The sequence below is a fragment of the Acomys minous genome (assembly GCF_964271855.1).
Source record: "Acomys minous genome assembly, chromosome: 2".
Lineage (NCBI taxonomy): Eukaryota > Metazoa > Chordata > Mammalia > Rodentia > Muridae > Acomys > Acomys minous.
The window spans coordinates 8,577,138-8,596,329 of record NC_140484.1 but is presented as its reverse complement, the minus strand read 5'-3'; the positions used below and the strand labels follow the sequence as shown (position 1 = coordinate 8,596,329).

The 19,192-nt window shown below is 42.4% G+C and overlaps 1 pseudogene across 1 annotated transcript; it reads right to left on the bottom strand.

Annotated features, from left to right (window-relative positions):
- Positions 1 to 3,194: 3,194 nt before the first annotated feature.
- LOC311583323 (ubiquitin-conjugating enzyme E2 N-like) lies at positions 3,195 to 3,652 on the bottom strand (annotated as a pseudogene). The gene has a single exon. The product of its transcript is annotated as a ubiquitin-conjugating enzyme E2 N-like (transcript).
- Between the last annotated feature and the right edge of the window lie 15,540 nt (positions 3,653 to 19,192).

Sequence of the window (19,192 nt, the reverse complement as noted above, 5' to 3'; positions counted from 1 at the left end):
CATGAGAGCAGGATGACTAGTTCAAATACCTTTTAGGTCCAGATCTAAGGCTTTGAATTGGCCCACCCCAACATCATCTACCCCATCGATGAACTACTAGCATGCATGCCAGGGCCAGTCCTACAGACCCAAAACTGCAGGATCTTCCTGACACAGGGCAACATCAGGATATGTGAGAAGAGTGCCAGTGAGCCAAGGGACAACGCATTCTCCACAGTTAAGTGGAGACTAGGGATTGACTTTCACACAATCTCTGGTGCCCCATATTTGGCCATGCCCCCTTGTTGGGGAGGCCCAATGGCACTTGGAGGAAGGACAGCAGACTTCCAAGAAGAGACTTGATACCCTAGCATCATATTCAGGAGGAGGAGGTCCCCTTCAGTCACAGACATAGGGAAGGGGAATGGGGTGAAAGCAGAAGGGAGGGAGGGAGGAATGGGAGGATGCATGGGATAAGATAGCAAATGAGATGTAATATGAATGATTTTATTTTTTCAATAAAAATGTGTTTAAAAACCAATTGAATTGTAATCTGAATAAATTAATTAATAAATAAAAAAGGAAAAAAAGAGTGCCAGTGAGGTTCATACAGTGTTGATACAGTAGCAGAAGCCAGAGGTCTCGTACCAGACCGAGTCATTGCAATGGACATTTATAAGCAAAAAAGTGTGAACAAAGGAGTACACTGTGGAGCACACGGTAGCAGACTACATCTTCCACAGCAAGTTTTTTCTCTCTCTCTGTTAGCAGGGGGGAGGTTGCAAGGGCAGAGGATGGGTATGAGGGGAAAAGGAGATAAGTGGTATTGGGGTGCATGATATTAAATTTATACAGAACCAATAAAAAGTTTAAAACAAAAAGGAGAAGAAGGGGTTTTGGTGGGATGAGTTCAGTGCTCGGAGCCTGCAGAAGTGCCGACTGAGGATGAGGGGAAGGTGTTAGAAAGCCAAGCTGTTTTGGGTTTTTGGCTTATTGTTGTTGTTGTTTGGGTTTTTGTTTTTGTTTTTGTTTGGTTTTTAGAGTCTAGATTCAGTACTGTGATTTATGAGTCAAATAAGCAAGGAAGTTAAGAGGAACCTCCTAGGTAAATTGAGTTATGGAAGTGTCAAAAAAAAAGAAAAGAAAAAATAGGAAAAAGAGGAAAGTTGGGAATGTAGAGAAAGTCAGAAGACATGAGTGACAAAGGACACAATCCGAGTCCTCCCTAACTGCTGTCTGCACCATCCCTTTTCAAAGACCTGTCTGTAGTTTGTTCTCTAGAGCCGGAATTAGTTATTAAACTTTTCTAATGGAAATCTGATTTTTCTTTAGAATTTTTTTCTCCAGACTGACCAGATTTTACAAAGGGGATAGAAAGAATAATGAGAGTGGGACGACTGTGTCGTGATATCCAGCGCAGCTCTTCAACAGGACAGGTCCCGCTAAATACCAGTGCTCATCTCCACCCTGTCTGAGCTTTTGGTCAGAGAGCAAAGCTCGGCTTTAGGTCCTTCAGTAATCCATAAAAGCCTCTCGAGCCAACAGCGGTTTCTCAGAGTGGACATTTTTGTCCCTTGCACTCATATGTTTCAGACTTGACCCTTGAGATGATGTATTTGGATATTGTACAGTTGGAAAGTTTAGGTGAAAGAAGGTAACACGCAGTGGTGTCCTTAAGTGTGATAAGGGGCACTCTCCTTGCCGTGCACTCACATGAATAAGTTGTGTGCACAGAGATGGCTGCTGCCTGCAAGCCAAAGGAGAGGTTCCACTGTGAAATGTTTCCTGCTGGCCTTGATCTTGAACTTGTAGCCTCTGGGAGTGGAAGAAATAAATGCTTGTTGTTTAAGTATCAAGTGTCTGGGATCTTGGCACATTACCTACAGCACACTGAAACAGATGATCATCAGAGAAGACAAAAGTGACACACAGGATTTGTGTTCCAACCTCTTCCTTATTTGTTTTTATTTTCCCCTCCCCACCTCATGCCTATTTGTGAACAGCCTCGGAAACAACATGAAGATGCAGGTGCTTTCCTCATAAGCCTCTCTTCTTTTCTTCATCCTGCAATGACTCTTTCCTGGAAACTAGTATTGGTAGGAAAAACAAATTACTGGTGAGAACACAGAACTATGGTCAAGATACAGTTGATCCATCAACAAAACAAGCTGCAGTTAAAGCCAAAGAAAATAAGATTTTAAAATTTATTTACTTATTCACTTTATATCCCTTTCACAGCCCCTTCCCTCCTCTCCTTCAACTCCCACCTTCTTCTACTTTTCCTTCCTCCCTGTCTCCTCAGAAAAGGGGATCCACCCACCAGCAACAATCTGCATTGGCACTTAAAGTAACATCAGGACTAAGAACATCTTTTTCAGGGGAAAGTGATCCAAAGGCAGGCAAAAGAGCCCCTGTCAGAGAAAACTGACGGAGACCAAGACGGCCCGTGGCCAACCTTTCTCCCCGAACCGCATGTGGGAGTCAACCCTCGTGGCCTCATGCCTGGACAGGTCTGGCAAATGGATGTTACTCATTTCTCCTCTTTTAAGAAACGTAAGTATATTCATGTATCTATAGATACTTTTAGTGGATTTATTTGCGCCTCTCCGCATGCTGGAGAGGCTACTAGAGATGTTATTGATCATATTCTGTATTGCCTTACTGTTGCCCCAAAACCCTCTGTCTTAAAGACTGATAACGGCCCTGGATATACAAGTTCTGCCTTCAAGTCCTTTTGTGCCCAATTACAGATTAAACATGTTACAGGGATACCTTACAATCCCCAAGGACAAGGAATTGTCGAAAGGGCCCACCAGACACTTAAAGCAATGCTTAATAAGTTACAGTTTTCCAAAGGAATCCTATATCCCTCTACAGCAGGGCCTCGCCTGCTTCTCAATCATGCATTGTTCATCCTAAATTTTCTACAAAAGGATGACCTTGGCCATTCGGCGGCCTTTGGCATTCTTCCACCTCCTCCACCTATGCTAAGGCTTTGTGGAAGGATCCACTAACCCACCAATGGCATAGACCCGACCCAGTCCTTATTTGGGGCAAAGGCATGCCTGCATTTATGGTCAAAAAACAAAACAAAACAAACAAACAAACAAACAAACAAAACAAAATGCGCACTGGTTACCTGAGCACCTGATTAAGCCTTTTAACCCCCCTCCCCCAGGGAACACCCCTGAGGAAAAATATAATTATGTTCTCTTTCAGAACCATGCTCTCGCTGTTTCTATGGCTTGGGCTTCGTTGGTCTTCCACTGCCCGGCTACATCGTTTGCTAATGGATCATCTGGGTTAGGAGCACTTAACAAAGCCTAGATTGATAGCAAAACTGTGTGAATCTGCAGTGCTGGGGACCACTTATCTTTCAAAATATCTAAACATATTCTTCCCAACTTGTCTACATTAAGATGATAAATTTTGGTCATGAAACGTACTTTAGGTTCTGCCATTGGGTATTCTTCTAAAAAGAATAGTTCAAGTTTAAAAGTCCCTCCCTCAAAGGGAGAATCCTGGGGGCCAACAATGACCACATAAAAATAACGTGCATTGCTCTCATCTGGTTCTGCTTTAATGCCAGGAACTGGTTCTGCCAGCAAATGCTGGGTTTCCTTGATGATCCTACGAGACAGCCCGGCCATCTTGTCAGATCCTGAGTTCGGCCTCTGCTTTCCTGAGACGGCTTCTGGCTCGAGGACCTTCACGGTGGTCCTGGGCTGGAGAGCGTTAAGATCCGGCCGCCATATTGTATTCCTGTCGCCCTAACAACCGCCAAACCTGGGGGCTATGGGGGGGGTGGGGGGAAAGCGTGGGAGACAGCCACCTACACATGCACAAAAAGGGCTGCTGCCCTTCATAGGAAAAGATGTAATTGTGCTCTTTTTCAGGACCATGATCTTCCGTGTGCTGGTTATCTTTTTACAGTGCCTCTGCCTCCTCCCGCCTGCCTCCACCGTCCCTCTATATGACCACCGGCCTTATGCCATTCATAATTTTACCTGGGAGTTTGTTAACCAGGCCGGTGACGTTGTTATCTTTGTGCACTTGCCCTAGGAGCTAGTTCCTATTGGGGCATGGAGGATATTTTTTGGCCTACAACACAGTCCAAGGCACCCAAACTCACTTCCTCCCATGACATCAGAGGCTTTGAACCGGGCTGTCACAATGACATGGAATGGGTTATGCTTCACAAAACCCTTTCAATAAAGGGCTGAGTCTATGGTGGAGGCATCTATGTCTGTCCAGGGTTTTCTCACCGGCCCCGTCAGGATAACCACCGCTATGGTGGGGCCCAAGATTTTTACTGTGCCTCCTGGGGATGTGAGACCACTGGCAGTACGTATTGGAAGCCCTCCTCTTCTTGGGACTACATCACTGTCGATTCTTGGGTTCATCCTCAGCCCGATGGTGAGGCCGTTAAGGACCTTTGCAATGCGGCCCGTTCAATCACCAGTGGCTGGTGCAACCCCCTGACCATCCGCTTCACTGAGCCTGGTAAAAGGGCCATTTGGACGAGCCACAGATTTAAATGGGGCCTTCGTGTTTATAAATCAGAGTATGATTTTGGCCTTACGTTCAGGTTGCTCCTCCTAAAAGAGATACCCAATAAGGGGGCTACAGTCGTTGGGCCCAACCACATTTTCCACTGCCCCCATCCTGGGCCTCCCCTTAACCCTGATTCCTTTCTAAATTTTTTGGAGGGGGGAGTTTCTCTTACCAACAGGCATAAAAGAGAGCCCATTACAGCCTTAACTATTGCCACCATTTTTGGTATTGGCGCAATTGGTGCTGGTACAGGTATTGCCTCCTTGATCACACCTAAACAAGGCTTTGCAGAGTTGCAATATTTGATTGATAAAGATATCTCTCACATAAGAGATAGTATCCAAGAACTTAAGGATTCTATCGACTCCCTAGCGGAAGTAGTGCTCCAAAATCGCCATGGCCTCTACCTTCTCTTTCTTAAAGAAGGTGGCCTTTGCGCAGCCCTTAAAGAAGAGTGTTGTTTCTATGTTAGTAAAACCAGGCTAGCCCAGAACTGCCTTGATAAGGTCACTAAGGCGCTAGAGGAGCGTCAAAGGGCTCGTGAGAAACAAGAATCTTGGTACCAAAATTGGTTTGCTGCCTCCCCTTAGCTCACAACCCTCCTCCCTTCCTTGCTAGGACCTTTTATCGGTATCCTTCTCCTATTATCTTTTGGGCCTTGGGCCCTCAATTGCCTTACAGGATTTGTTAAAAGTCAGGTTGAGGCTGCCACAAGAAATGCCCAGGTTCATTACCATCGCTTAGAGACTGAAGACCAACCTGAGACTCCTATTGATGTCCAGGAGGAGTCTCCTCCGCCTGTGTCGGTTACCTATGGGTGGCCTCTTCAATTCCCGAGAATGCAGAATGCTGGATGGCGGGCCTGGTTGTGCCCTCGGCGCCTTTGGTTTTAACCCTCCCATTGTTCCTTGGCCTGAACCCACCTTGACCTGACCTGCGATAGTGCCAGGCAAGACAAAGACGGAGTGATCAGATAAGTCTCGGTTATCAGACGTCGGTCAGTCCTTGGTGGGAGGACAGACCATAGGGTGTGGTAAGATTGAGCATCGATCCTCTACCAGGCTCAGGCCTTCGCGAGGCCCCACTCACAACTCAACTGGTCCCGAGTAACTATTGTTCTGAAACATTTGGACATTAGTAACTCTCGGATACGTTGGCACCCTATGGTAATACCTGACGACCTCCAAGAGGTCGCTCACTGGGCTGTAAGGTCAAACCCTCAGGCCAAAGTTAATAAAAAGGGAGGAGATGACGGAGACCAAGACGGCCCGTAGCCAACCCCCCACCCACTCCGCACCTGCAACAGACGTCCTGTTGGCCGCCCACTAGGCCCACGAGGCATCCGGTTTGGCCTTGAGAAAGAACAAGCTGACCCTGAGATAAAGCTCAACAGACATCCTGCTTACCCAGGACTGAGAGAAACCCCTCCCCTTGCAGATGTCCCGGGCTCGAGCCCAGAAAATTCTGTACTTTTCCACTGCCCTCCTAGTCTGCCCCCCGCCCTCCCTGAAGGAGGCTTTATAAGGCTTACCCCCGCTTTCAATAAATGGCTCTTGACAAGCTACGGTTTCCTTGAGCCCTGCCTCTCTTTCGCCCATTCTTTATCCACAGGTTGCGACCCTCCTCGGCCCCCCCCCAATAACTGACCAGCTGGCCTGGTCAGAAAACCCTTGTTCTACTTGCTAGATATCCGTATGAAGACCAAGCTGCACATCAGCTACACATGTGTAGGGGATCTAGGTCCAGCCAATATATGCTCTTTGGTGGTGATTTGACCCCTGAGAACTCCCATGGTCCTTGGTTAGTTGACTCTGTTGGTCTTCTTGTGAGGTTCTTGTGCCCTCCGAGTTTCTTTATCTTTCCATCAACTCTTCCACAAGACTCCCGGAGCTCTGCCTAATGTTTGGCTGTGGGTCTCTGCATCTGTTTCAATCCTCTGCTAGGTGGAGCCTCTCAGAGGACAGTTATGCTAGTCTCCTATCTGCAAGCACAGCAGAGCATTATTAGTAGTGACAGGAGTTAACCCTCTCCCATGGTTGGGTCTCAAGTTGAGCTAGTCATAGTTTGGCCCTTCCCTCAATCTCTGCTCCATCTTTATCCCTGCACACCTTGTAGGGAGATTAAACTTTGGGTTGAAGAGTGTGTGGGTGGATTGGTGCCCCCCTTCATCCACTGGAAGTTCTGCCTGGTTGTAGGAGGTGGCCACTTCAGTTTCCATATCCCTCACGGCTAGGAGTCTCATCTAGGGTCACCCTCTTATCCTCCCTGGAGTCTATCCCAGTTGTGGGTCTCCAGCTTGTCCCAGAGATGCCTCCCAACTGGTTTTCCTTCTCTCTCCCATCCCTCTCATCTCCCACCTCTGATGTCATCCCACCTGATCCCCACCCTCATCCCCCTTCCCACAGCCTCTCCCACCCAGTTCTCTCTCATCATCCACTTTGCATGTCTATTTTACTTTCCCTTCTGAGGCACATGCAAGCGTCTTCCCTTGGGCCCTCCTTTTTATTTAGCTTCTTTGAGTCTGTAGATTGTAGAATGGTTATCCTGTACTATAGAGCATGATTTTTTTTAAGAAAGAAATGAAAATTATTTTAATATGAAATATAAGAAGAGAAAATGGAAGCTAGTTGGGTATTATCAATCATTTTGTGTAATTCCTATAAAAAGGACAGAGCATTACATAGCACCTTGAAAGATATGTCATTGTCATATTATATATGGCAAAAAATTAGCCTTGAGGCAGATATCTCGGAAGTGCACATGTCATGGCCAGGTTACGTCTGTGTTGGTGACTATGTGGTACTTCAGGAGTGAGGCAGAGATCACTATAAAACACATCTATTCCAATGTACAACTTCATTACATAAAGAATTTTCATTAGTCAGTAGTCATTAGCTATCTGTAGCCCTTTGCTTAGGGGTGGGACCCCAAGTTAATATGTCCATTAATATTTCCATTTTCTTGTCTTGTTATATACTAATTTCTAAAAGAGGCTGTTTGTAGCAGAATTTCTGTTATTCTTACTCTTACAGTCTTTCAAACCTTTCTTTCTCAATGAACCCTGAGCCATGAGTACAGGAGCTATGATGTAGATGTACCCATTGGGGATGGACAAACTATGATCTGTTGATTTCCAAACTGTGTCCAGCTGTGATTTTCTGTGATGAAAGGCTTCTTTGATGTGGGGTGGTGGCTACACTCATCTGAAAGGATAAGAACAAGATTCAAAATGCAGTAAGGAATGCTGCTAGTTTATCAAAGTAAAGATAATAGGGTCCTTTCTAAGGTTCGTGATTGCCTTCACTAGCCCCTAAAAGCTGATTAGATTTTCAAAATCAGGCATGATTTCCTCACTGTTGGCCAATTAGACAGCTGGTTGTTGCCAATGACATGTGAATGTCACTTATGCACATTTATGCATATTTTCCATGCCAGTAATTGTTGTGGCTCTTGGGCATTACAAATGTGTGGACTGTTTAGTTGATTCCTTCATTGGCAGTTTACATAGTACTAAAAACATGGAAGCTATTAAAATGTGGTAAAAAAAAATGTCATCTTTAGGGTTTCAGTTCGACTTGAATCACCTGTTAATTATTGAAAAAGATAAATGGATTATTTCTCATTTAATTAAATACAAACAGCTGTGAAGTAGGTAGTCGATGGGTAAGAAAAAAAATCTTAAAGATAACATGCCAAAACACTAACATAAGAGGCATGAAGGAAGGCAGATGTGGGTGGGACTGTAAAGCAATAATCTTGCCAGGGGAGTGTAAAGATAAGATAGTTGAAGTCATTGACCGGCAACAATCACGTGCATTCATGTCAACTATATGACAGACCCTACAATGCCATCTCTGGACCCAGAAAAGCAAAATCACATAACAACGGCTACATATATTTCCAAGCACAAACACTGGTGCCAAATGCGTCACAAAGACGTGTTGCCACAAGAATCCGTGTCAAGTTTGAAGGAATACTATGATCAGAGGCGTTTGTCACAGTACTCTCCCTCAGAGCAAGTCACCACCTGTGGGTGACATGATCTGCATTAATGAATTATATAACTTACAATATTAACTTGCGACTGTTGATTCTTCCGATCTGTACTTTAGTTTCATTCGTTTCATCATCCCACAGCAGGAATCCGCTCAGCTTATGTTTCCATTATTAATTCACAGCAGATGAACAGAACGTTTCACAACACCATTCCAAACTGAATCTAACACACTAATTAGTACTTTTTTATTTTCCTTCAACTCATTAACTTACTGAATGGTGTTTCCTTCTTTAGACATTAATCGGCATTTTAACAATTGTATTTTATAAGCACTAAATTAATATTAAATAAGAGACCCTGTTCTCAAATCACATTTTGCTGGAACTAATTCAAAATACTCAGGAACTAGAATGTTCTTAAGGTAAACATATCCTTTGGGGAGAATGTTTAATATGTATAGAGCTCGCTACACAGAAGGGGGAGTTGGATTCCCAACATGCATGTAAAAAGGTAGGAGCAGTGGTCCCAACCTGTAACTCCATCCTTGGGGAAACAGAAACACAAGGATCCATGCAGCTCACTCACCAGGTCTTTCGTGGAATTAGAGTGCTCCAGATTCGTGGAGAGACCATTTCTCAAAATAATATGATAAAGAGCAACTGGGGGAAAAACATCAGATACCAACTTCCTGCCTCCACACCACACTGGCAAGTCCATACACAGAAGTAACGATGTAATGGTCCTTAGATCTATGGTATATCTTACTACCTAAATATGGTAATTTCTCCCAGTATACTTTCAAAAGAGAGGGGCTGTGGTCACATTGGTAGACTGGATTCCCTCAATAGACTCATACCTACACCAGCCCTTATGTACTTACTGTCGTTACCACTATCTCATGACAGCTCTTTGTAAGTACTACAGGAAAATCTTGAATCATTGAGTCAAACTGAGAGAAGAAGAAAAAGAAGAAAAAGCTTTGGCTTCTGGGTAAAATGGTGGATTAGAATCTGATTTTGTGTGGCCCAGCAAAGGAGAATAGTTGGGATATAAAATGACTATGAAATGACTATTCCTATGAAACAAAGAGCTAAAACTGAAATAAACAAATCTAGTAGAGGTTTTATTTTCCCCTGCAGAAAACCAGTCAGGCGCAGGCAGTAGCACCCATCCAGCCGTACTGTAATGTCTGCACAAAGGTGCAGCACGCAGTAGCTGTCAGGGAGGTACTCCCTCCTGGCGTACAGTGTGGTGTGAAAACAGGTAAACTGGACACTGACCAGGAGAAAAGCAGACCGGAGCTGAAAACACCATGGCCAGAGGCTGGCTGGAATGGCCGAGGTAGTCAACTTTTCAACTCCTCTAAGCTTCTCTCCATAAGTAATAACATTTATCTCATAAGGCTACCGTGAACACACATACAGTGTCTAAAACATTCTACTCAGCAAGCTTGTGGGGGACACGCTAAGTCCCTTGTGGGAACACTTCTCCCTCCATGTCATGCTGCTGCTGCTGCTGCTGCTGCTGTGCTGCTGCCACCGCTGCTGCTGCTGCTGCTGCCACTGCCGCTGCTACCGCTGCTGACACACTTCCCACTATTCACATACTAGCTGCAAGCTACATCCAATCCACACTCAGTCCACCTTCGCTTTCCATCTTGCATGGACAGTCTGCTCTAGGAACTCTGCAACACTTTGCTTTGTCTGCAGAACACTATCATGAGATGCACCAGCTTTGCTCACAGAAAATGTACCTTCCTCATGGGCAAACACCTACTCCAGGTCAGAACAAGCCGTGTATAAGATGCCGCAGCCCGAGTGAGCTTCAATGTGCGCAGCATGGCTCTCCTCTTGCTAATGTCCACCTATTTCCTGCTCTCCAAAAATGAAGAGAAAGCTTGCAAAGCGGCGCGCATTTTATCTGGCAGTAAAACAATCTGCTCTTTTCCTTTTTATTGTTTATTACTTTGTCTTTGGAAGTAAAGGGGATGTTTTTATTAATCAGCTTTGGGGCATATAATTTATGTCCAATAAAATTACTCATTTTGGATGTACATTTTGATGAGTTTGGGGAGATATACACAGCCATATAACCTCTATCATAATAATTATATTAAAATGTTCTTTATCCCCCAAAAGTCTTCCCCAGCAATCAGTAAATTTCCAGTGCACTCATTCATCCCAGTTAGAGAGCCATTTTTTTATTTTGCTTAATAATCCAGTCTTTTATCTTTTTTAACTATTATATTTTATTAAATTTACTCATTTTACACCCCAATTGTAGCATGCTCCCTCATCTCCTCCTGGTCCCACCTTCCTTCCATCTTCCTCCCTCCCCTACTCCTCCTCCCCTACCATCTGACCCCAGCCTAAGTCCATCAGGACTGCCTGCATCCTCTTCTGTGGCCGGGCAAGGCCACCCCACCAGGCAGAAGTGACCAACAGGCCTACAACAGAGTGCATGTCAGAGGTAGCCCCTGTTCCCCATATTAGGGGACCCACATGGAGAATGAGGGTTGTCTATCAACTACAACTGAATAGGGGGGTCTGGGTCTTCTCCATAGATGGTCCTTGGGTGGTGCAGCCGTCTCTGCAAGCCACCCTAGGGCTTTGTTGGCTCTGTTGGTCTCCTTGTGGAGCTCCTGTCCCTTCCATGTCCTTCTATCACTGAACTCCTCCATAAGACTCCCTGTGCTCTGCTGTGAATTTCAGCATCTGCTTTGGTCCCCTGCTGGGTGGACAGTCTTTCAGAGGACATCTATGGTAGGCTCCTGTCCTGTTCCCTCTCTTCAGTCATTTCTGGTGTCTATTCTATTTGCCCTTCTGAATGAGAATTAAGCATCCTCCTTAGAGTCCTCCTTGTTATTTACCTTCTTTATGTCTGTGGATTGTAGTGTGGTTATCCTGTATTATATGGTTAATATCCGCTTAAAAATGAGTATATACCATGTGTGTCTTTCTGGGTCTGGGTTACCTCACTCAGGATGATCTTTTCTAATTCCATCTATTTGCCTGCAAATTTCATGCTTTCTTTGTTTTTAATAACTGAGTGGTATTCCATTGTGTAAATGTACCGCAATTTCTTTAGCCATTCTTCTGCTGAGGGACATCTAGGTTGCTTCCAGATTCTGGCTATTACAAATAAAGCTGCTATAAACATAGTTGAACAAATGTCCTTGTACGGTGCAGCATCTTTTAGCTATATGCCCAGGAGTGGTATCGGTGAGTCTTGGGGTAGACCTATTCCCAAATTTCTGAGAAAGTGCCAGATTGATTTCCAAAGTGGTTGTAAAAGTTTGCACTCCCACCAGCACTGGAGGAGTGTTCCCCTTTCTCCATTTCCTCGACAACATGTGCTGTCCCTTGAATTTTTGATCTTAGCCATTCTGACAGGTGTAAGATGGAATCTCAGAGTTGTTTTGATTTGCATTTCCCTGATGACTAAGAACATCAAGAATTTCTTTAAGTGTTTCTTGGCCATTCACTATTCCTCAATTGAAAATTCTCTATTTAGCTCTGTACCCCATTTTTAATTTGATTATTTGGTTTGGTGGTGTTTAATTACTTGAGTTCTTTATATATTTTGGGTATTAGCCCTCTATCAGATGTAGGGTTGGTGAAGATCTTTTCCCAGTCTGTAGGCTGTCATTTTGTTAGATTAACAGTGTCCTTGGCCTTACAAAAGATTTTCCATTTCATGGGGTCCCATTTTTTAACTGTGGTTCTTAGAACCTGAGCTGTTGGTGTTCTGTTCAGGAAGTTGTCTCCTGTGCCAATGAGTTCAAAGCTCTTCCTCACTTTTTATTCAAACATATTTAGTGTGTCAGGTTTTAGGCTTCGCAATATTACACGCAGAGAAAGTTCTAGTCAATAGCACACAACTGAAAGCAACATAGAACAAGTGGTAATGTATGAACAGCCATAGGCATCAACAGCCCCGTAGCTAGCAAACATCACCCTGTGTGGTGTATACAACATCCCCACCATGTGTAGGCTCGCTCTCCAATGGTTCCATGGCATGGTCTTTTTCTCTCAGAAGGCATCTGAAGTTATCATATATTTAGTGATCTATGGCTTGCATCTTCTGACCACTTGGTCAGCTCCAGCTTTTATTTATTAATCATGCTATGCAAGTGACTGATCTAGTCTTCCAGATTTTAAGCTTCCTAACTATATGGCAAGTATGACTCCCAACACATATAACTAAAACTTTACTTTCCTCCATTCCTTATTTTGCACAGTCCAGTTCATCTTTGTCTGGGTAAATTGGGATTTGTCTTCACTTCTGCAAAGAATTGAGAAGAGGGTACCAGTTTTCATAAACAGAAGAGTTCATTTGGACCTGCTGAAAGTTATAAAGAATATTTAAAAGCTGTAATAAATGGAATATAATTAATTGATTGTTGTTGGGATTTTCCACAGAGAACATTTCATTTTATGAACTTATATCATTTGATGAACTTATAATTCATTTGATGAGTTATATGAACCCAAAGATCTTATATCAGTAAGTTCATCATGAAGACATAAAATAATATGACCCAGATGGAATAAAAATGGACTTTATTAAGGAGGCAATTTCTAGCTCCAAGTTTATATACTTTCTTGACTTCAGTACAGTTTTTCCACATTAACTGGCAAAATCCTCTTGTGTGGTTTTTATATGATATCTCAGAGTTTCCATAGGTAAAAAAACAAGTAAAGCTCAAATATTTCCTGACTTGTCAAAAAAAAATGAATGAGGTAAATAATTTAAATTTCACAAAATCAAAATCAGTGAAGTGTTAATCACTGTAACTTTACTTTATATAAGACACCAGCCCTGGGCCCTGAGCACCCAGTCCTGTGCCCTGAGCACCCAGCCCTGTGCCCCTGTACACCCAGTTCTGTGCCCTCAGCACCCAACCCTGTGCCTTCAGCACCCAGCCCTGTGCTTTCAGCACCCAGTCCTGTGCCCTGAGCATCCAGTCCTGTGCCCTGAGCACCCAGCCCTGTGCCCTGAGAAGGAAATGAAAGGAAATGGGGGAAACAAATATTTTTCATTAATTCCTAAACTCTTAAAATATTCATGAAGCATTTGAGGAGGGTGTAAGTCCAGTCCTGCTGATTGAGTTCAACCACAGTATAAATTTTATTTTCCTTACTGCTTTCGCTCTTCCAATTTAAGAATTAAATACATTCAGATATATATTTTCCTTTAATAACATAATAGTATTTTTGCATGTCTATCTAGCAAGAACAGAAAATTGAAACCAAATTGATCTTTTGAAGCTTCACCCAGAATGTTTCCCCTCATATCACCTCCAGCCGCTTCCACAGGGGGATGCTTCTGAAGGAAATTAGGGCCACTGCTTGTATAGACCGGTGTTTTCAGCTGGTGACAACAAACATCCAATTAACTGTTCTAACAATGGTTGAAATGAGCTGATGCTGTTTGTAGGCTGCTGGAGTGTTTCTGATTGGCTACTCCCTCTTGCACTTTTATGTCAGACAGTAAACACAGCACTGAAACATAGTCCATAAGCTGAGAGGCACTAGACAGAAAGGAAAAAAAATGTTGGAGTTGTGCCTTGACCTGTATGATCTCTTGTTTATAAATGTAAGCATGAAGACCAGAATTATTTGCACTAATTGGACTCAGGGGTTATTAATAACAAAACAGGGGCCATAAACATGGAAGGGTGGTAAGAAATAGAGCACTAGGGGAAGGTATTGGTGAATATTATCAAAGCACAATGTACTAATTTATGAAATTTTCAAAGATTAAATTAAAATATTATTTGAAATATTGCATGTAACTCACTAATGACATCTATATTCAAAAGTATGAATATTATTGTGACTTCATTATCTTAAAAATTATGCTTGACACCAGATAAAATATCAAAATCAGAAGAAACAGAGTTGGGATCAGTTTTATCCACATTTTAGTGCCAGCTCTACTACTGCAGGCTCATAGCCTCACTCTGTTTGCTTCCCTTTGGCTAGAAAGTAGAAACAGGGTGTGATTTCCTCCTGTAAAGCCCTCAGAGAGCACAGAGAGACAGATACAGGGCAGGGAGATGGCAAAGCCAGGAAAGGTCCTTACCACTAAGCTCCTGCTGAGTCTGTTCCCTAGGACCCACATATAGAGGGGGAGAACAGACGCCCCAAACTGTCCTCAGACAGCCACACACATGCCATACACCTTCACACCCACACACACACACACGCACCCAGACACACACATGCAATTTTGTAATGTAACTTATTTTTTTTAAAGAAATAGAGATAAAATACTGTTTTCCGACAATTTGATACCCTCAACAAAACAAATTAACTTATATAAAATAAAAATAACTGTGGAAACTATTTCAACTTATTGTTCGTCAAAATTAAAGGAGAGAAGTCATAATTTATTCTTTTTAACATGAGAACATGGTGATCCTGATTAGAAGCTGTTCCCTGTTAGTTAACAACATAGCCAGAGAAAATGACAGAGGAGAGCAAATTTAGCATCATATAGAAACTCTAGAAACATGGTTTGGGACTTGGGGTTTCTTTTGTTTTGTGTTTTGTTGTTTTGTTTTTTGCTTATTTCTTTTTGGTTTTGTCTAGTTGGTTGGTTTTTTTATAGCAAAAAAGCAAACAACAACCCAGGAATTTGGGAGAAATAATTTGTCACAACACTGATATGATTGTAAATTAGACTAACCAGAATAAAAATTAGTTTGGAGGTCCCCTCCCCAGGAAAAAAGGAAAATAGAAGTACCTTCCATTAGACTGAGCTACATTATTCCTGAGTATACTGGAGAGATGCCTGTATATCATATTTACTGCAGCACTACTCCCACTGGCACATTGATGGGATCAAAATAGGTGCAGTCAATGAAAGATGTGATGTGTAGACTAGCAACTTAGAGAAGGGGACAGGGAAGGGGCTTGAGGGAGGTTGGAGGGAGAAGAGAGATGGGGCAAACCATTCAATTAAAAATAATAAAGTACAGACATGCAATCAGAGGGGGCCAGGATTTGGGAAGAGGAAGTCTACCAGCAAAAAGGAGGAACAAGAGAGAAAAACAGGAGGTTGAATATGATTAAAGTACATGATATATACTTAACAAAATGTTATAATGAAATCAAATTAATTAGCACAACTAATCTTCACTAATGAAGATTGAAGAAAAGGAATGTGGTTTTTTTTTAAAGCACATCACTGAAAAAAATTAAATTGTACATTTCAAAATATAGTTGCTTCATCAATCATATATACAGACAAAAGTCCCCTCTGAAAGCGGTTATCTCACTAGGAGAGAAAGAATGGCATTGACTTGAGTGTTTCTAGTTTTTTCTTAGAGAATTTACCATGGCTATATGACAATGGAGCTGGAAATCAGGTTTGTGTTGGGGGAGCATCTGATGTATTTTGATACTAGTTACCGCTTGCTGGTCTCTGTGACTTACCTTTTGCTTAACAAAAAGTCATCCCACCTGGGCAGGGAAAAGGAGCTAGGTGGGGCTAGGAGAGAGAGAGAGGAATTCAGGAAAGAAGAAAGACTGCAGCGAGGGAAGAAGAAAAGAGAGACCACCAAGAGGAAAAAGAGAGAGACCTGAAGGGAAGAGAGGAAGGCCGCCATGCGTTAGCTGGAGGAGACGCACATGGCCTGTGGTGTGGATGGAGAATCCAGCCCAGATGAAGAACATTAGCAAGTATTTGGGATTATTGATGGGAGGTAACTTGATAAAAGTAATTAGAAGCAGATGGCACGGGATTAAGACAGGGATCCCATGCCTGCCCCACTATGGGAGGTAGTTTAAAAGATTGATATCTGCTCTGCCCCAGGTTAACTAAGGCTATTTTAAAATATAACAAACGTCTGTGTCTTAAATGATTCCTATCCGGGCCTGCTGGTAATAGACATAATTTTAAAAAACAATAGGTTTATCTGAAAATTTTTCCCATGTTCTAAGCTAGTATGTGTTTTGTGATGACATAGCAATCTACTATTGTGAGTTTAATGGATTATAGGAATTTATGCCAGAGTGTTTGGGCTCTCTGACTAATCATGTCAACTGATGTGAAACACTAGTTCTGAGCATGAATGTCTTGAAGTCAGACATCTCTGATAACCCAAATAACACCCTCACATGATTGAACTCTCTAAAATTGCCTCGCAGAGGGAAGAGGTTCTCATGAGGGACACACGTGCAAGAGGCCCTGTTCCAGACGACATGTAAGTGGCTGACAGTTGCTGGGTGGGGCAGACTTTTTTTTCAGCAGGGTATCTGCCCACAGTTGCATATGTTCTTGTAGACAACCCCTCACCCATCACCTGTAAGTAATATCAGTTAAACTCATTGCTTTACCAAGGAAGAGTTGAGTGGTAAGCAGTGCCTTGGCTCTGTTGTTGGCACTCTATCTGGAATGAACAGACATTATTTTCATGTCTCCCCAGAAACTTAATTCCACAAAAGTACATACATGGAGGTATCAAGCACACGCAAGGACAGAAATGGCCCCATATATTTGACATTCACCTAAGATTATCTTGAATTACAATGTAAAATGGGATTGGTATTTTATATCCATTATACAAAATATTAAATATTGAAAGAAATATTAAAAGAAAAGAAATTGAAGTAAAAGAATAAACATCCAAACCTTTACCAATAATTCAACCTTTTATTTTATTTTATTGAAAGATTATTCTCCCAAATAATACATCCCAGCCTCGTGGTTGGTGAGATACACTCTATGTAAAGTCAGTCTCATAGGGCTTATTTAGGACAAAACACAAGTCTTTAACGCTCATTTTGCAAAGAAGAAAGTGGCTCAGAGATATTAACGTATCTAAGACTATATAGTTTGAAAAGCTTTCTGCCAAATGTCTAATTTTTTTCATTTAGCTCATTCACCATATATGTTTAAGACCTCTTACAATTTCACTTTCAACCCTTTATTTCAAATCCATTTCTGCTCTATTTTAGCAAACCATGTAAATAATTTCTTCAAAGAAATATCTGAGAAAGCTGATTTCTTCCCGCTGCAGCCGTGTCTTTCTCATCCTTCGATGTCAAAGAGCAACACAGTGGAGCGCACCTATCTGTACACACAGCTGTATGACTTACACCATGAACCCATGTCTAGAAACAGAGAAACATCAGGCCCTTGAAATATGGTTTATTCATGCTTGTTTTCCCATATCATACACCTGGGCAGTCAGAGAACAAAATAATGTAACCTGAGAGGGGGTTGGGTAGATAGAAATACAGAAAAGGAGGTTTGCTGATTAAATTCACTACAGGTCATATGAGCCAGGTTTTTTGGTACAGGCTTTGTAGTTGGCAACCGAAAGAACCGTATTTTCTTGCCGTCTAGTGATGCTTTGGCAAGGGATGGTGGGCATAGAGGGTGGATCACAGAAATGTCAGCCCAGCCAATTATATTTGTTATCCTTACCAAATTTCCTCAAACAAAATGATGTCTAGAAAATACTAGTGGGCCATGTAACAATGTTTGTCTCTTCTTGCAAGGCCAAACTGCTTCAGAATTTATGTTAGGTGTATGATGTTATCTGGGATTGTCAGCTGAAATGTAGGTCTAGAGTTCAGAAGAAAAACAATAAGTCTTCTCTTGGAAACCAAGGTGGAGTAGAGTGTGGAAATATGGCAAAATTACAGGCTGTCTTTGATCTGACTGAGCACTAAATTACAATGTCTTTGTGAGCAGAGAGCAGTAACTGAGAGCTGTCTTCATGACCCCAACGGTGCGCACATCTAAAAGTTGAGAGACGACTGCCCTGGTGTATGCCAGGCCGGGAAACCGTCTTCCATTATTCCACAAGTAGAAAAACAGCAGCTCACTATGCGCAAAATGTCCTAGGTTCTTTGTTTCTGACAAGTACAATGCAAAGCAGAAATTCATAGTCATGTGTATTCAAATATAAAGGGTTTGTATTATATCCTGGGCACTTAAAAGTTGAACTAGCATTGGCAACTTAATTAATGAATTTTAAGTTTTATTTCATCATCTGCAAAGTAGGTATACTGCCCCAAGGGCATTAAGTAAATTAATGCCAAAAAGACAGCTTATTCTTAGTACCCAGCACAAAATAAGCCTTCCATAAATGTTAATTATTCCTAACAGTCAAAAATAGCAATAAACACATTAAGACTGGTCTATCATTTACTTTTGTTGCTGCTGGGACCAGTGCTGAAAAGAAGCAACTTAATTTTGATTAAGTTTGACTGAAAGGAGAGAGTTTTCTGTGACACAGAAGTCATGGTAGCAAGAAGTCAGGAGCATGGACTGTGCGTCACATCACATGCACGTAAGGAAACTGGGTGGGCAGGAAATGGAGCCTGAGCATAAAATAAGACCCAACCCCTGAGGTTCACTTCCTGCAGTAAGTCTCTACCTCCTAGAGGTTCTAAAGCTTAAGAAACAACATCACTATCTGGGAAACATTCAAACACATGAGCTTACGGGGGAGGACATTTCACATTTGAGCCATGATCAGGGGTTATCCATTTACAAAACTCTATATGTTAAGCTAAATTATAAGTAACACCTTATACTTTGTAAACTACAACTCTTTACAAATACCAGCTCAAGTTGCTCCTCTATTGAGATACAGGTGAGGGGACAAACAACTGACTTGAAGGGTCTCAGTAAAGTTTCGAT